Source organism: Aegilops tauschii, chromosome 3, assembly GCF_002575655.3.
Source record: "Aegilops tauschii subsp. strangulata cultivar AL8/78 chromosome 3, Aet v6.0, whole genome shotgun sequence".
NCBI classification, from domain to species: domain Eukaryota; kingdom Viridiplantae; phylum Streptophyta; class Magnoliopsida; order Poales; family Poaceae; genus Aegilops; species Aegilops tauschii.
Window position 1 is genome coordinate 400779697 of NC_053037.3, and position 17702 is coordinate 400797398.

Below are 17702 nucleotides of genomic sequence, written 5' to 3' on the forward strand. Positions count from 1 at the left end.
AGCAATTGCCAATTGATGTAGGAGACAAAGACCCTTCAGAAGCAATCCAAGACTTGTCTATTGGCAAGATTCGTCCAACGGAGGTGAAGGAGAGTACCTCGTCCGTCCAAGTGGAAGTACATCACGACAAGGTGAACCAGGAGTTGACACGGAAGCATCCACAAGTGGGACACACCAAGATGAAGAAAACGAGGAAGTACACCAAGATGAACCTCATCAACCTCCCTCTGCACCTCGACAAGAGAACGACAACGTCAACAATGAAGAAGGCCAAGAAGAAGGAAAATATGATGAAGAAGATGTTCCACCCCGACCCAAGCAAAAGCTCTCACGAGTATGAGCAAGAGTCTCAAGAGATCATCCCATCAAACAAATCTTCAATGATATTCAAACCAGGAGAATCACTCGCTCAATAACTCGTTTGGCAAATTTTTGTGAACATTATTCATTCATCTCTAGCATTGAACCTATGAAGGTTGAAGAAGCATTGGAAGATCCGGATTGGATAAATGCCATGCATGAAGAGCTACACAACTTTGAGAGGAACCAAGTGTGGACATTGGTCAAGAAGCCCGACAACAACCACAACATCATCGGTACCAAATGGGTGTTTCGTAACAAGCAAGACGAAGATGAACAAGTCATTCGCAACAAAGCACGCCTCGTCGCCCAAGGCTACACTCAAGTCAAAGGTATGGACTATGGTGAGACATACGCCCCCGTTGCTAGACTTGAGTCCATCCGCATCTTACTTGCCTATGCTAATCACCATGATATTAGCTTGTACCAAGTGGACATTAAAAGTGCTTTTCTAAATGGTGAAATTGAGGAGGAACTTTATGTTAAACAACCTCCTGGCTTTGTCAATCCTAGGAAACCCGACCATGTTTACAAACTTCACAAAGCTCTTTATTGTCTTAAACAAGCTCCTAGAGCGTGGTATAAATGCTTGACCAAGTTCCTTATTGAAAAAGGCTTTGAGATTGGAAAGATAGATTCTACTCTTTTACTAAAAGGGTTAATGGTGAATTATTTGTGTGCTGAATTTATGTTGATGATATCATATTTGGTTCAACTAACCCTCATTTTAGTGAAAAGTTTGGGAAGCTAATGTTGAAGAAGTTGAGATGTCTATGATGTGTGAACTCAAGTTCTTTCTTGGTTTGCAAATCAAGCAAACTAAGGAAGGCACCTTTGTTTCTCAAACTAAGTACACCAAGGACTTATTCAAGAAGTTCAACATGCAAGAAAGAAAGGTATGAAAACACCCATGCCTACTAGTGGACATCTTGACCTGACTAAGGATGGAAAATCGGTTGATCAAATGGTTTACCGCTCTATGATTGGTTCATTGTTATATCTATGTGCTTCCCGTCCCGATATTATGCTAAGTTTGTGCATGTGTGCACGATATCAAGCGGCCCCCAAAGAATGTCATCTTAAGGCTGTGAAAAAGGATAGTGAGATACTTAATTCATATGCCAAATTTTGGCATTTGGTATCCTAAGAGGTCTTCTTTTGATCTTGTTGGCTACTCCGATTTGGACTATGCCGGTGACAAGGTTGATAGAAAGTCCACTTCGGGTACTTGTCAATTTCTTGGTAGATCTCTTGTGTCTTGGTCCTCCAAGAAACAAAACTTGGTATCCTTATCCACCGCCGAAGCGGAATACATTGTCGGCGCACGTTGTGCTCAATTGCTTTGGATGACCCAAACTCTTAAAGATTATGGGATCTATGTGAAACATGTTCCATTGCTTTGTGACAATGAAAGTGCTATTAAGATTGCTCATAATCCCGTGTAACATTCTCGAACTAAGCATATTGAAGTTTGTCATCATTTCATTCGAGATCATGTTGCCAAGGGGGACATTGATCTTAAGCATGTTCGTACCGATAAGCAATTGGCGGATGTATTCACCAAACCACTTGATGAGAAAGTATTTTGCCGTTTGAGAGGTGAATTGAACATCATTGATGCTTCAAACTTGGAGTAGATACTCCATTTGGATACATGCAAGGCATGAGCCTGTGACTAATCCTTGATATTTTTCTTATGATGATGATCATATGTCTTGGATATATATATATATATTTGCACCCTTGCATGATATCTAACCCTTGTAGGTACTTGGATGAATTAGAATCTATGAGATTGCAACTCACTCACATCTTGAGCAATCTCTATATCACCAAGTCTCTACAATATGGTAGTTGAAGACAAGGAACCTTTCAACATATCCTTTGCCAATTTCTTTCTATCAAATTTCATGATGGTCATTTTGGATACACAAGTGCTCTTCCTTGCAAGACTAACCCATGTAGGTAGATGAACTCAAACAACAAGTGATGCTCCCAAACCATTGATGAGCCACATCAACCTTGAGCATCCCACACAAGTTCAACTACATGATCAAGTTCAACACCACCACCCAAGGTATGATATTCTATCTTAGAGAAGCTTTACCCCAAGTCATGGGTCAAAGCAGCTCGACAAGATGCGAATACATCAAAATGCTTAAACGAAAAATGGTAACCCCATTTTGAGCTTAAACGATGAGTATGACCTACGATCAAGTGTTCTCACTTGACTCCTCAGTCAATATACTCTAACATAGGTGACTTTGTCGCCGACCAAATCTAGATAAAGTTCTCTAGTGTTTATATGTGTTCTTGCACTTGTTTCTTGCATATTTGTTCCCCTTCTTTAATTAAAAAAACTTCATCTAGTTCTCTTTATCTTCTCTGTTATGTTCTGCATTCCCTGCATCCAATTCATTGCAAATCTTTTAGATAATTCCTTGCAAATCTTTGTGAGATCTTATTTGCCTAGTGAGCTAAGATGACAATTATTCTCTCTCTGTATTGAACTCGGACACACCGGCTTGTCTCTTTCGGTCAAACCGAACCATTTCTGTACGACCGAACAAAACAACTCGGTGTTACCGATTTCAATGCTGAGAAGACACTTTGCCATTTGCATCCTGCTTATTTGCTCCAGCTCCACTCGATGATTCTTGTCCTCTACCTGCATCACATTCCATATGCCGCTTTGTTATGTGACTCAAGGACCAAACCTATACGACTCACACTCCAGAAGATCCCTTCTTGGAAATTGTTGTCAAAGGGGGAGAGAGAGATCACATCAAAGCTTAATCACATCAAAGGGAGAGAGATCCCAGATGCCTGGTATTCAAGAGGAGAGAAGTCACATGTCTTTAAGAGGGGAAAAGACATGTATATGTTATGATTGTTTTGTTCTGTTTTCTCATGTTTTGCTCTGATTTTATTTTCCCTACCTTTTTCCCAGTATCCCATATAAGATTCAGGGGGAGAAAGACATCTATGGGAAGGAAATCTTTGAATTCATTTTATATCTTTTACCTTTTGGGGACATGTCTATATCTAATAGAGTACCTAGTACTCACTCTCTACATGTCATCCCAATCTTGGTACTCTTGTGGTTTCTTAAATTTGCTTTGTCCTGTAGATGTTTCTGTGTTATCTAACCTTGTTTACTCAGGTTCATCTCTTCCAAAGCCAGCTCAAGACCACAAGGTAAGTATATGCATCACACTCATGTGCATGATGATCTCTTGCTGGTGTACATATTGTTTGCAAGAAGGACTCATGAACATGAAGGTACACTTCCTATATTCACACCATTTGCTCTGATGCATATAGCCAAGATACATGTAACTCATTGCTTGCTCTGTCATGCTTATGCATTCACATGCTCTTATATTCCATATTTACATGATTGCATACATGTAGGGGAGCCGATGCATGTTACGTGTCCTTCCAAAGCTTTACTTGCTTTTCTCTATATCCTTATCTAAAGCTTTGATGTATGTTGTCATGAATTACCAAAAAGGGGGAGATTGAAAGCACAAGTGCTCCCTGGGTGATTTTGGTAATTAATGTCAACATATCTCTTGTTGGGCTAATACTTTTATCTAGTATATTTCAGATGAGTTCAACAGTGGAGTGGCGTGGACAAGAGGATGTGGAACCCCTTCAAGATGCTAAGGACAGAAGATTGGCAAAAGCTCAGGAGCTCAAGACTCTTCATTTTCATTTTAGTGATCCAAGATCACATTGAGTCCATAGGAAAGCTAATACTATTAAAAGGGGATGAGGTGTTGCTTAATGGCTTGCTTGCTCAAAGTGCTTAGTGATATGCTCCAAAGCCCTCAACCACTTTCTCATTTCCACATATGTCCCAAACCAAAAGTCAACTCGGCCCCACCGATTTGATCTATCCGGCGCCACCGAGTTCATTTGACATAGCCACTGCCAGAAACCCTAATAAGTTCGGTCTCACCAATGGGATCTCGGTCTCGCCGAGATGGGCTTGCAAACTCTCTGTTGCCTCTTGCAATTATTTCGGCCTCACCGAGATATGCAATCGGTCCCACCGAGTTTGCTTGACCAACTCTCTGTTTTTCTTATTACCAAAATCGGTCTCACCGAGTTTGTGTAATCGGTCAAACCGAGTTGAGGTTTTACCCTAACCCTAGCACATTGGTCCCACCGCGGTCTGACCAAGTTTCATGATTCGGTCTCACCGAGTTTGGTGAATTGTGTGTAATGGTTAGATTTTGTGTGGAGGCTATATATACCCCTCCACCCACTCTTCATTCGTGGAGAAAGCCATCAGAACGTGCCTACACTTCCAGCATTCATTTTCTGAGAGAGAACCACCTACTCATGTGTTGAGACCAAGATATTCCAATCCAACCACAATAATCTTGATCTCTAGCCTTCCCCAAGTTGCTTTCCACTCAAATCTTATTTCCACCAAATCCAAATCTGTGAGAGAGAGTTGAGTGTTGGGGAGACTATCATTTGAAGCACAAGAGCAAGGAGTTCATCCTCAACACACCATCTATTACCTTTTGGAGAGTGGTGTCTCCTAGATTGGTTAGGTGTCACTTGGGAGCCTCCGTCAAGATTGTGGAGTTGAACCAAGGATTTTGTAGGAAAGGAGATCGCCTACTTCGTGAAGATCTACCCTAGTGAGGCAAGTCCTTCGTGGGCGATGGCCATGGTGGGATAGACAAGGTTGCTTCTTCATGGACCCTTCGTGGGTGGAGCCCTCCATGGACTCGCGCAACCGTTAACCTTCGTGGGTTGAAGTCTCCATCAACATGGATGTACGACAACACCACCTACCGGAACCACGGGAAAAAATCTTCGTGTCTCCAATTGCGTTTGCATACTCCAATCCCATCCCTTTACATTCTTACAAATTGCATGCTTTACTTTCCGCTGCTCGTATACTCTTGCCATGCTTGCTTGAAATGTATTGTGAATGTTTAAACTTGTGCTAAAACTCCACCTCAACTTGAAGTAATTAAAAATTGCTACTTCTCTTTTTTTGAGGGTCTAATCACCCCCCCTCTAGACACCTCTTCTCGATCCTTTCAGAAGGGAACGACGCGGAGCCGGGGAAGACGCGACAGTGGATGCCCACGCGGAGGAGAGTACGTGGGTTGACTGCTTCGGTTGTTGTGTGAGGCTGCCGTTGCCGGAGAATAACAGGAGGTGTGGGTGAGTATAGAGGGATGGCATGGCCAGCGGTGGCAGCACAGCCGGACACGGGAGGTAGGAGCAGGCGGTACGGCAACGCTGGTTTGGGCGGATGGAGCAAGAAGACCAGAGGTTGAAAAAATGGATGGACATCGTACGGTCACTATAGCTAGAATCGTTTATATGACTAAGTTGACAAAGCCTTGGTACACGTCAACTTAGTAGGCCCACGGTCAGCCTCCAAGACGGTGCGCCCCAGATGTCAGGGGGAGGAATCATTTTTTTGGGCGGCTGAAGCAAGAATATCCGAGATTGAAGAAGAAGCATGCATCCGTTGGACGGACATCCAACGACCACTGCTGCTAGAACCGTGTGTTGACTATAAGTTGACAAAGCCTTGCATACGCGTCAACTTAATTTATTTTAGGGGACGCGTCAACTTAGTAGGCCCACAAGTGTGTGGCAGAGAACATATAGCCCATTTGCGATTTGTAAGAATGTATAGCCCATGTTTGAATTCTAATGGAATTTAGTACAGCCTATTTACAGTTTGTTAAAAGTACAACCCATTTTTAGCTAGGACAATGATTAATAATTTCAACCAACCGCTCAAAACAGAATTCAATAAAATTTCCCACATTTTGATGGGATCCGAAATATTTTTATCCCAAAATTTCTAGTCAGATTAAACATAATTTCAAAATAAATTTATATTACGTAAAAATCCAACGAAATATTGCGCGCGCAACAATAAATGAAATTAAAATTTTCAAAATCCAATAATAATATTTTTTTAAAACTAATTACGTGTTTGGTGCATTTTTTATAGTTACTGCCCATTTTTTATAATTACATCCCATTTATTGTTTTTTAAAGCCCATTTTCTTGTTAAGCCTAATGCATCCCTCCTAGGAAAGATTTGCAGCCCAGCGGGGCGGAGAATAACAAGTTGACCCGGATATTGTGTACAACTGTCGGCCCAATTGCATTGCTGATGTTCAAAAAAAGGCCTGTGTAGTATTGTACAACTTTACATGGCTACTCAGCCCACATTCAGCGACGCCGGAAAGGCCCAAACAAGGCTTTTATACAACTTTTTGAAGTCACTGAGCTCAATTAATAACTTAAGAAAGAAGTTAGAGTATAGTGGAACGTAATTAAAAGCTGTCACGAGCGAAGAAATAATTCAACGGGTCCCACTTGTGCGTGTATGTGCGCGCGTGTGTGTGTGTGTGTGAGAGAGAGAGACCCATTGGTCGATGCTCGTAAATACATCTTTCAGCCATATGCATTGTTGATGCTCAGTAAAAACTTATATAGTTGACACAATCATATAGAACATCATAGCACACTGAACTTGCATAAAAAAATTTCACGCAGGCGGCACAATCAGGGTGGAAGCAATGGATTGCTATGGGTGTGGCTATGTTGAAACGAACGAACTCGTACATAATGGTTCATCGTCTTTATCAATGACGGGGAAATATCTTGAATGTTGTGCAAAGAAAACAGACAGACAACACAATAAGTTCTGCTAGCACATTAAGTTGACGTACAACCCTTTCTAAAAAAAGTTCAGGTACAAAAATAGAACATGTCACAATGAAATGTACTGGCACATCAGTGCTTCACACCCATAGCTCGGATTTAATTAGTATCTGGCAAGATTCAGTTGTTACCTCAAATTAGAGCACATCTAGGCAGCCAGCCCTGCCTCTTCTCCCAAAGAAGCAGTGGCCTCCGCCGCGCGATGGAGTAGGCCATGTGCCATCCATCGTTCTGAGCAACACAGGGAAAGTCTGACGTTGACTCCTGTAATGGACGTCGTCGACGGACCCTGGCACCAGCGGCGGCGGCAGGACTTCACTTGATAGATTGACCACTTCTTCGACATGCACGAACACTCGATACAGGTACACCCCTAACATGGTCCGCGACGGCCTTGGTGGCGACAAATAGTACAACCCCGGTTCCTGCACCGGTATCTCAACACCAATCACCTTCGGTATGGTGGACATCTTCTTCATCCATGCCATAACCGTCAGAGCCCAGCTGTCTGGAGGAACAAACATACTTACGAGCTCACCTCCAAGGTCGTTGATAAGTTCATTCATGGACTCGCTGTTCCAAGCACGTCGAGGCATGCCGTGGAAGGTATGCTTTGTTAAAAACTCAAGCTCAGAGGGCACCGAGCCCCATCCTGGGTGCCACCGATCAAAGTTCACCAGCGTGCCATTGCAGAACAAACACCGGAAAGATTCGAACACACGACTGCAGTCGAAAGTTGTGCGGAACCTGACGAAGAAATCAGCCGGTGGCGAACAGACCTCGACGAGCAAGTCACTTATTTGGATGCCGTGCGCAATGCCAAGAGCTTTGACAAGGTCGTCCGATGAGACGGGAGGCCAGTCGCTGTTGATGGTTACCATCAGCACTTTGCCGGCAATCTGGTCGTCAAGCGCCACCATGCCACTGTTGAGCGACAACATGCAGCGCCCGAAGGCAGGACAGACCTCAGGATCTCCGGCTCGGAGATCCGCGTTGACCGGCGACATGATAATGCGCTTGAGTACAAGGAGTACAGGAGGGGGATTTGGGGGAACTGGAGTAGGAATCGAGATTCCAGAGGTGGGGGAGGGGCGGGAGATTGGGGATGAAAAGGTAGCATGAATTTCGAACACGCGCCAATATGCTCTCGGTGCGCAAGCACACGAAAACACCGGTGGCGCCCACATGTCGGCCTAAGAGTCCTTATTCTTTCTTTTTTTGAGAGCCCGACCTTTTTTTGAGGATCTTTTGAGAGCCCGGCCTGAGAGTCATAATTGACCTGTTTCGCATTGTGTTACTACTCTGCCCATATTCAACAACATCTCACTGGCCCAAACAAGTGTACATCATCGAAAAGACAGTGAGCTCAAATTATAACTTGAAAAAAGGAGATATACTCTGAACACTGGAGAATGGTGAGGCCCTCATTTAGCCCACCAGCAGTTCGAGACAATAAACAGTTCGAAACAATGACATATACAACATTCAAACACTGACTAGTGACTACTACTGACATAAACAGCAAGACATGATAGTTGATAAGAAGTCTTGCTACACCACCAAAACGCACCCATCTGCAGCGCTCAGACTCTCGTGATCCAGACAAGAATGACGTTCTAAATAGAGGCAACTATTACATAGTAAGAGTGACATAGACGAGGATGACGAAATGACAAGGAATATGCATAACAAAAGAGAGAACTACCCATCCAGAACAAGCAGCAAAGACAACAAGTCATTCGAAGAGAGATGATCCAACACCATCATAATTTGTAGCCCCGCTTCAGCGACCAGTGATCCGGAGACACCAATACTCCACCCTTTCGAGCAATAGCCCAATTACCTATCAACCTGAAGGCTTGAACCACATCAATGCCTGTCGGACTTGAGACATCCAAGGATCAAAGTTAATCCAGCCTTTGTCATTCTCACCTTCTTTTGGCTGCAGGCTGTATCGTTGACAATCAGGGGAGTTTGCTCCCGAAGTCCTAGGGCTTGCCATGTAGACACAATTTTCCATAGCAAACAGAGCCTCTCTGCCATCAAGGTCCTTGCCAATGGTGATCTCCTGGTTAATCGGATAATTGAGTCCGAGAAACATAGAGTGTGAACCAAGGCTGTTTACCCGCCTCCAACTCAAAAATCCTGAAGGACCCAACAAGTTGGTATCCTGCTCATAGACGTAGCAGCCACTGTCCGGATACTCATGTATTTCACGGTGCTTGTACACAGTGGGGTTTTTGCAATATAACTTTTCCAGCTCACGTGTCCGAATGATCATCAGTCTTTTGCCGTCGTCTGATTGAGCGAGGAAACAATTGTGCTTCCCTGTTTTTGGCAAAGGTGGTGTGATTACAAAGGGCAGTAACTGTAGGGACACTCACTGGTGCGCGTCGGTCCTAAACAAATGGTTTTTAACCCCTTTCTGTGACGACATTTGGAACCATCGCCAAGTGAGTGTGTGCGATAGGGTGTCCTTCCCACACGACCCAGAAACCATTGGGGATATGGAGCAGTGATCCAGAGGCCTTCCAAAATGTAATCGTGTGCGATGCAGCACACACTAAATTCTTTAGCACGTGTGGTATCGGTGATTAAGCATTTCTAATGATGCAGTGAAACCATACGGTCGATCGTAACGAACCGTTTGGGAAACAGTATGTAAGGCACACAGGACAACATATGAACTGTGTGCGATTTGTGCCCTATCACACACGAGTTTTCTACGTAACCCGTCTGCCATGCTAGACTCCATCGCACACGTTTTCCAACAATTACCGTCTGCGATAATGTTCTATCACAAATGGTTCACGAGCCCCTTCGCACACATACAAGTGCAGCAGACCGTTTGTGATTTGTTAGGTATCACCGACGGTTGCCGCAAGAGTGACGTGTGCTTTTCGTTTGGGATCCCGCACGTTTCCTGAAAAAATACGAGTAGGATTGTATTTTGCATTGGGCACGGTTTACTCCCAGTTCTCGTGTGCGATAACGCGATATCACAAACGGTTCCGGAGAACCTACGCACACGTAGTAGCGCTGCAAATCGTTTGCGATCTGCTGTGTATCACCGACGGTTCCACTACGATTGACGTATGCTTTCTGATGTGGATCGCACACACTCATTTAGTTGAACCATGTGCAGAGCAATTGCCAGGTTAAAACAAAAATATCCCATTTTGAATCGGCATGCAAAAAGCAAATTCGCCACAATATTCAATTGAACAAATAAACAAAAATATCCCATTTTGAATCGGCACGCAAAAATAAAATTCGCCACAATATTCAATTGAACAAATAAACAAAAATATCCCATTTTGAATCGGCACGCGAAAAGCAAATTCACCACAATATTCAATTGAACAAATAGTGTCCACATGAAGAACATTCATCAGATTCCGCAACAATTGCAATTGAACATATGGTAGCTAAATTCCAATGATTTGTCCACACAAAGATGCATTACATAATTAATCGTAGTGTACGAAATACGAAGACTTCATCAGATGGAAAACAATGGATATATGCGTTATATGTTTAGCGGCTAACTCTTACTCAATGTTTCAGGAGAACGCATGCTGAAATCTTCATTATCACCAGTGGGATTGATGTAGTGATCCAGGAAGAAGTCCCTGATAAATCCCTGAACCATCAGCAATTCACCAGCCGGGAGGGGTTCAGGGGTCCTCGGTTTTAAGATGAGCTGCAGTATTTTTAAGATCAGAATGTGCCATATGAGTGGAGTAGAAGATATTAATTAAGATAGACTTACTGGTACTAATTCGCGAGGATCGTCACAACTATCAGCAGATTTACAGATGGAGATCATGTGTCTGCAAACATAGTATCCACAAAGGTTGGTCCCTGCTTCTTGCTGAGGACACTGAAATTTTTTGTACAAAATTAGTCATATATTTGTCCTGTTAGGAACAACCTAACCGGTGTTAGATGTATTATTTTTTCTTTGGACAAAATAGAAAGAGGTTTATTTAGAAGCTTGAACATTTGACTAGCGTAAGGAAAGGTATTTGCAGACTGTTGGATAAATTTTCCAAAAATAATGGATTTCGGTGTGTTACCGTAGAAACGATCTCGTGCTGCAGAGGTAGTTTCCTCTTGAACAGGTTCCCTGGTTTAGTTTGCCACAATGCGAGCACACTGCAAATGATGATTAATTTTGACAACATCAATTATTGAACCAGATATGAATGCAAATTAATTTCAACATCATAGAATTCAATACATATCCAAGAATTGCTGAAGGTGTGTCAGATCCTGAGCATTTGTTGACTCTCTGAGAGAATCGATGTAGTAAACTATGTTCTTGTTTGGAACAATGAATACCAATATCCAGTGATTGCTACATATTAAGAAAGACATGAACTTACGAATGACGTCGAAATCTGAAAGACAATCAGTGTATGCGTGGTTGTTTACTTGACTTACCGTTCATGATATGGCCAGAGAAATGATTCTGCATGGGACGTGTTTTCGAAGATACGGACGACCGTGTTAACGGCCCAGTCCCGTCGGTCCTTTTTGACGTAATGTTGTGCCATTTGCTAATGCAGGATCTATGAAATACACACTCTCACTTTGTCTTCTCTGCGCGTTCAATCCCCTGAGAGGAATAAAATGCTGTTAGCTATTTATCATTTACAGCCTTGTATGGAGAAGTTGATCAGAGTTTGTGAAGTACTTATAAAATAACGCATCTAACAAGAGTGGCATCGAGCATGTTGAAGTTGAAGAAGAGATGTAAGTCCTAAAAACTCACAATGATGGAACCAGCATCGTGTCCGAAATGATCCCTGTTGTAGTGGACTAGCAAATGGTGATGACCTTCTGACATTTGATCCATGCAATATTCATGTAACTCACGCAACTAGAGCTCCACTTATAAAAGTATTCGCCAACAGGAAATGGCTGTCCATGGACGTAATTGCGTGCTTCAAGTACGCCTGCTTTATTTTTAGCAAGCAACAAAAGTACTTCTTCATCACCCATGGCGTCAGAAATAATATTACTCCCTGATTTGAACAAGCTGCTGTTAATTTGGTTCTGGGCGATGAGTGCTTTAAGTAAGAGGCAATCGTTCTCTTTCCTCTTCACTCTCCTGCTGCGCTTCCTCGTGGTCGTGGGTGTAGCCTTTTTGGCCACTTCCTTCTTGGTACTTGAAGCATTTCTGGCAGAACGTCTGGTTGCCTGCACGGTAGACTGCCGAGTAGACGGTGAAGCTTGGACGGACTACTTAGCAGACGGTTTATCTATCCCGGACCGCTGAGCTGGCGGTGCTGTTATGACGGACTGCTGGGCTATAGGAGCAGAGGCATCGGACTGCTGACCATGCGTTGAAGCTATGTCGGGTTTCTGTGCAGGCGGTGCCAACTTGTCGGTGTGCTGAGGAGGCCGTGCCAACGCGTTGGTTTGCTGAGCAGGAAGTGCTGACGCATTGGTATGCTGATCACGTGCCTGCAGACTGACGGACTAAGAGCAGTCGGTTCTGGACCTACAGACTGCTCAGCAGGCGGTTCCGAAGCATCAGACTGCTTAGCAGTTTGTTCCACCAGGTTGGTCTGCTGAGCATGTGCTGCAGCTGGGTCTCCCCCCGCTGCTTCAGCGGCCGGCATCTGAACCGGTGGTGCGTCATCAGCAGTTTTAGGCCTTGCCACTGGATGCTTTGGGCCGGAGGATGACATGGCATGTACGCCACAAAGTTGGTCCGGCTGATCACAGGTTGATGCATCAGCCCGCGAGAGATGCTGTGGCAAGAAGAGCGTCACCGGTTGAGGGGCGATAGTGGTTGCTCTTGGCGGGGCTTCAGGAATCTCATCGATGAACTCTATTTCCTTTCGTGTCCACTGGATGTGATGTAACAGTGTTTCTCCCAAGGTCCTTTGCTCATCGAAGTCTCCTAGGACATTCTTCAGGGCAAATTCATTGAATCTAGGCTTTACTTCAGTCACGTAGCACTTCACACAGCTCGGCTTCAATGGCACATTGTCCAAGAAGAGGCCAACTTCCAAGAAGGGTGGGCAAACCCAGGCTGTTGCACATTTTAATGTACCTTCATAATGTGTAAGCACGCCCTTCAGTTTGTCTTTCATTCCAGATAGATCAGATAAAATATGATCACGAGCAGCTGCAGTCTCAGTGTCGCTGGGGTCAGCTAATGCACAACTACTCTTGTGCAGTGTTGTCGCGCAATAAGCAGCATCATCCATGCCCGCCTCCCCTCCCATCTGCTGGCTATCTGTCAGTGTTAGAGTGTTCTGCATCATCATTGACTCCTCAACATCCTTTCAAACAGCCGGATAAATCTCCTTCTTCAACTTTTCAAACAATGCATTCTGCTTCATTTCACTCCTCGCTTTTTTCATGCTGAGCCTCTCTTCTTTGCTGAGTGTGAAAGCCCTCTTGTGCGGGACATTAACACCTATACCCCTTGCACGGCCAGGCGGCTCTTTTGTGTCTAGAGCAATGGATAGAATGTCACATGGCCCTAAGTTCCTATAGAACCTTCCAGGGATCTTGGAAGCCTCTACCATCACTTCATACAGTTTGGCGTTGAGGGAGTCCTGGATTAGGGGGTCCTCGGACAGCCGGACTATATCCTTTGGCTGGACTGTTGGACTATGAAGATACAAGATTGAAGACTCTGTCCCGTGTCCGGATGGGTCTCTCCTTGGCGTGGAAGGCAAGCTTGGCAATGCGGATATGTAGATCTCCTCCCTTGTAACCGACTCTGTGTAACCCTAGCCCCCTCCGGTGTCTATATAAACCGGAGGTTTAGTCCGTAGGACAATAACAATCATACCATAGGCTAGCTTCTAGGGTTTAGCCTCTACAATCTCGTGGTAGATCAACTTTTGTAATACTCATATCATCAAGATCAATCAAGCAGGAAGTAGGGTATTACCTCCATCGAGAGGGCCTGAACCTGGGTAAACATCGTGTCCCCCGCCTTCTGTTACCATCCGCCTTAGACGCACAGTTCGGGACCCCCTACCCGAGATCCGCCGGTTTTGACACCGACAGGCGTCACGTGCATTTTCAAAGTAATAAGTTCCGTCATCACGCCTCTTTGCACGTGCTCGCAAGTAGTCTCTGGTGCGTTCGCCCTTGATTTCATTAAAGGCCGGATTCCCACCCGCCGCTACTGCTTCTTTGTCCTCCTGTTCCCATATCAGTTTCATGCCGTAGTATCCTGCCACACCCATACGGTGGGGGTGTACGTTCTTCTTCTGAAGTTCCGATTGCTTGAAACTCTTCTCAGCAAACTCTGGAGTTGCCCTGACCCTTTTGAATTCTGCCCAGTCTGCCTTTGTAATTTGGGGGTATGTGGGGATTGGGTCCTTGCCTTCACTCAAGTACTTCTTGTACATCACGTGCTTCCAGTTTCTCCAAGCATCCCTAGCCTTCTTAAGTGCAGCGTGTTCCACCTACATTCTCCACTGCTCTAGAACATTGAAGCGATCCATGATCTCCCGGACTATCCTTCGCCGTGTTTCTGTGTTAGCCTTTCGAAACCCCGGCAGATTAATGTTGAGCCTTGCCCTGCCAACAAATCCACACACACTCCTGAACCTCATGCGTGCTTTATCTGGTTTAGTTGGATCCTAGGACATTAAATCAATCTCGGTTACTTCATATACACCTTTAGGCTGGTGTGTGGGCTTCCTTGGAGCATTCCTCCGTGTCCTGACCGGAAGGGTAATTGCTGCAGCTCTATCCCGTTCAAGACTACTTGATCCCTCACAATCTGCAGAAGACCTAGGGTTGTCCGAATCAGATGAAGATACATGGCCTGAATGAGTGCTGTCGCTGCTACTCGGCATCTACAGAGAACACATGCGAAACTCAGGAAATGAGGATAAGCATAAAACTAACAACTTGGTATCAAGTTTTCTTAACATGCCATGCAATAATTTAGAAAATGTACGGCTAATTTGTTAAGTTTGTGTGACTCGGGCGCCCGTGATCTGTAAATAGGCAGTAACTTATTGGAACAAATACAACTTATATGTAGTAAGGAAGGTAGATAATGAACATATATACGCTCCCCCGTTATTTTATAGCCAATTTGGGAACATACGGAACGAAATTGGAAGAGGGATTGCGAGGAAATATGCCTCACCGCGATGGAGAGCAGTAACTAACAGGCTTCTTAATGCAAACCCGGCCAGACCACAGGAGAGGTGAGGGTTACTGCATCGATATGCTCAAGGGTGGCTGGCAAGCAAACAAAGACGGCGAGGCGCAGGCTGCCGCGTGTTGGGAACGACAGTGGAGGTAGCCTTGGCGCCGAAGAGCGGGCACACGGCCGGGGTGAGCACGGCGGTGCCGGAGAGGGTTTTGCTGTGGATCTGGGGAAGGGGGAGCTGGCGAAGGAGATTTGGTGGACTAGTTGAGTGAAACGCGGGCGGACGGTGGGGGGGGGGTGTTGGCGGCCTAGGTGAAAAATATCCCCGGTCGCCGCGCGCGCGGAAAGGCATATGCAAACGGTTGCCTCTAAGCGCTCGTGTGCACAAACAGAATAATTTCATTTGAAATGAAGACGTACTAATTTTGAAATGAAGACATGAGTTCATCGTTTTGCCTCTAAATTTTTCGCACGTAAACCAATCACAATTTTACCACGGGTTTGATTTGCTGGCGCATTTCAAGTCTCGTGTGCTATATGTAAGACATTTTTTGGCATTTACCGTGCATGTTGACATATAAATCAATTCCTAGCCGGACTGCATTTCCTGTCGAAAGGGATGAGGATTGCCGTTCGATCTAGGAGCATCCAACGGTGCAGACGTACGATCTGTGGGGTTTGGGTTCTGGCCAATTAGAACGCACGACTCAGATCGTGCGCGCAGCGGGGGGGGGGGGCATCGACCATGGTTTGGTAGGCACACGGCTTTCGTGTGTGAACCGTGTGCTATTTGAAAACTTTTTTTGGGAAGGGCTATTTGAAAAGATGTACATGTGTTGTCGAAAGGGATGAGGATTGCCGTTCGATCAAGGAGAATCCAACGGTGCAGACATACGATCCGTGGGGTTTGGGTTCAGGCTAATCAGAACGCACGACTCAGATCGCGCGCGTGGCAGAGGGTTGGGGGTGGTGCATCGGCCACGGTTTAGTGGACACACGGCTTTCGTGAGTGAACCGTGTGCTCTTTGAAAACATTTACATTACCTAACATCATATTTTTGTTCGAATGAAAACATGAGTTCATCGTTTCGCCTCCAATTTTTTTCCACGGTAAGAAATCATGAGTATAGTGGAGAGTGTCATATACTAGTATCATGAATATACAGTACATATGATACTAGTGTATGATACTACCTTTAATTAATTATAGCGCATAGTATAATACATAGAGTATAGTATCATATATAGATCATATTTATTGCCATGCATGACACAAATTAGCATCGCATTTAATATGATACAATATCTATCTACTATACGTTATTCTAACCCTCTTTATATATATTTAGTTCTTTGCCACATCAGCATACTTGCTATTTCCGAGTGCATGACATCGTCGGCTACGTAGTATCATACACTAGTATCATATGCATGATACTATATATATAGTGTATGATACTCCCCACTATGGCCAGCCTTATATAGTGGGGAGTATCATACACTATATATATAGTATCATGCATATGATACTAGTGTATGATACTACGTACGTACCTTCATAGTGCATATATAGTATCATAGAGTAGTACTAGCTCCCTCTGTAAACTAATATAAGAGCGTTTAGATTACTAAATAGTGACCTAAACGCTCTTATATTAGTTTACAGAGGGAGTATATATTATAGACGGCCGTATTTATGGCCATGCATGACACAAAGTAGTATAGCATTTATTATATATATATATATATGTTACGGTATCTACCTATGTTACTGCTTCTTTGCCACATCATCATATTTTCTATTCCCGAGTGCATGATACCGGCTATGATACCCCCACTATGGCCACCCTAATAAGGCTGGTCGTAATATGGGAGTATCAACCGGTATGATGCATGCCAACTAGACTTTCTGGATGATGTGGCACACAGTTAAATGATGAAAGAGAGGGTGTGTGGTATCATATCATGATAACGTATCATATTAAATGCTATACTACTTTGTGTCATGCATGGTAATTAATAAGGAACCTAAGATACTAACTTATGATACTATGCATGCGCGCATTACGGAGGTATTGCCGATCATATACTAGTATCATGCATATATACTCCCTCCTTTCCCGTTTATAGGCTTATCTCAAAATTTTAGTTTTTCCATTTTATAAGGCTCAATTTGGTTGTTCCCCATCACATGTCCAGATTCCAAGGTGCATTAAATCATTGCATGCAAGTATTAAGAGAAAGTTGACCAATGCATGTACTTTATATATGCATGCATGTATTGCAATTAATACATTGGAAAACATAAATTTTTGAGGAAAACAAAAGCATTAATTGGGTGCTTTTGCAAACTACAAAAAGTATTCCACCACTCACCATCTACCTTGGTTGGTGAGATTTTTGAATTGAGCCCTATAAGGCTGGTTGTAATGGGGAGTATTATATATATACTAGTAGTATCATGCATATATATGATAGT